Source organism: Mandrillus leucophaeus, unplaced genomic scaffold, assembly GCF_000951045.1.
Source record: "Mandrillus leucophaeus isolate KB7577 unplaced genomic scaffold, Mleu.le_1.0 Scaffold391, whole genome shotgun sequence".
In the NCBI taxonomy this organism is placed as follows: domain Eukaryota; kingdom Metazoa; phylum Chordata; class Mammalia; order Primates; family Cercopithecidae; genus Mandrillus; species Mandrillus leucophaeus.
The window spans coordinates 586451-588159 of NW_012104154.1; positions in this window are offsets into that span (position 1 = coordinate 586451).

Below are 1709 nucleotides of genomic sequence, written 5' to 3' on the forward strand. Positions count from 1 at the left end.
TTGCGAAGAGTCCTTTCCACAGGAACTTATATTCTCCTAAGGTTTGCCATTCTGCAGAGTTTTTGGAGGAAGGCTGTAGAGTGAGAATGTCAGTGCCTTCTCAGCATGCAGCTGTAAGCCTTGCAGGAGGTGAATGCACAGGAAATAATTCTCAGAGGAAGAATATGTGCACTGGTCAGATAGGAAAACCGACCTGTAACATTTTCTACACAAGATGATTTGAATGGTTTTCATCTTTAAGATTTTTTTTAACATTATGCTTAGTCCACCATGCTTTATTCTGTCAGACTACTTGTCATCTGCATGCTTCGTGTGAAACGTTTTTTTCTTGTGAGAAGGACGTAAGCAATTTCGCTTCTGGTTGAAAACTTGGGCCATGGTTTCTTGGTGTCTGTGGCTTGGCTTCTGGGCCTCACTGGCTGCAGCTGATGGTGACCAGAAGGGCTGTTCTTGTGGGTCATTAGGGGATGGGCTGCTGCTGCTACCTCCCCACCCCAGCTGCCTCCATCAGCACTGTGCCATACTCGCCCAGGAGAGGCCCTGGAGTCATCGCCTGCCCCCGTGTTTACACTTTATAATAAAATCTCTAGAATTGTGCCTTTGACGTGTAAACGTCCAGTTCCAAGAAGTGGCTCTAAAGCCCTCTCTGAGGGCAGAGTGGTTGTCAGAAGCAGACCAGGCCCTGGGCTCTAGATTCCATCCTTCGCTTGAAACTTCTGGGGGCTGGTAGTACCCCATCTGCAAAATGAGGTTAAAAATACCTAGCCCTTGGGTTGCCATCAAGCTCAGAGATGCTCTATGCAAAGCACCAATCAGACTGGCTCACAAAGAATAGGCCCGCTGTCAAATGTTCATGGTTGAGTGCAGGATGTCAAGGATTAATAGCTACTGGTTACCAGGGAATTGAAGAGAGGGTTCTTTTACAAGCAAAAGATTTTGTGAGAGGGTCACAGAGACAGAGTGGCTCTTGCCCAACAGTATCATAAGCAAATAAGCTGTTTCTAGATCCTAATCATGTGTGTAGGGCCCTGCTGGGTTTAATAAGCAACACATAGGGGGTGTGTTGTCCTCCACTCTCACATCCCCAGTCACTAGACAAGGTCACTCCCCCAGGGGGCATCTTAGAAGCTCTAAGAGACTTTTTCGCATGACTTTGGCCTCTGCACTTTTAAAATGTCCGGTTGGAGACCATGGCATGGAGAGTTTGTTATACTCTCTTCCCAGCATGGCACCCTCTTTGCATATTGTGGGCACTCTTAAAGTTATTTCTCATATTTTAATATATCAGATATGACTTGGATACAGTCAACTAGATATTTAGAGAAAAATGTATCGCCCCCATTATCAAAAGAAAACCCAGAGCCTTCAAGTTTGGCCCAAGTAGAAGGAATTTCTGGAAGGGAGAATTGCCAGGACCACACAGTCTCTGGTCCTAGGGGTGTGTTTAGAAGATGCAGCTCATCATGTCATCTGTCATCCCTGCTAAGGATGTTCAGTATGGGGCCACTAGCCACAGGTGGCCGTTGACCGTTCAATTACTCAAAACCATTTAAAATAAATGTTAAATTTCATTTAAAATTTAAAATTCAGTTCTCAGTCACCTTGGCCATGTTTCAGGGACCAGTTGCCACACGTGGGTGGTAGGTCTGTGTCAGGCAGAGTAGAACAGGTATTTCCATTGTTGCAGCAAGGCCTGCCAGACACCAAGC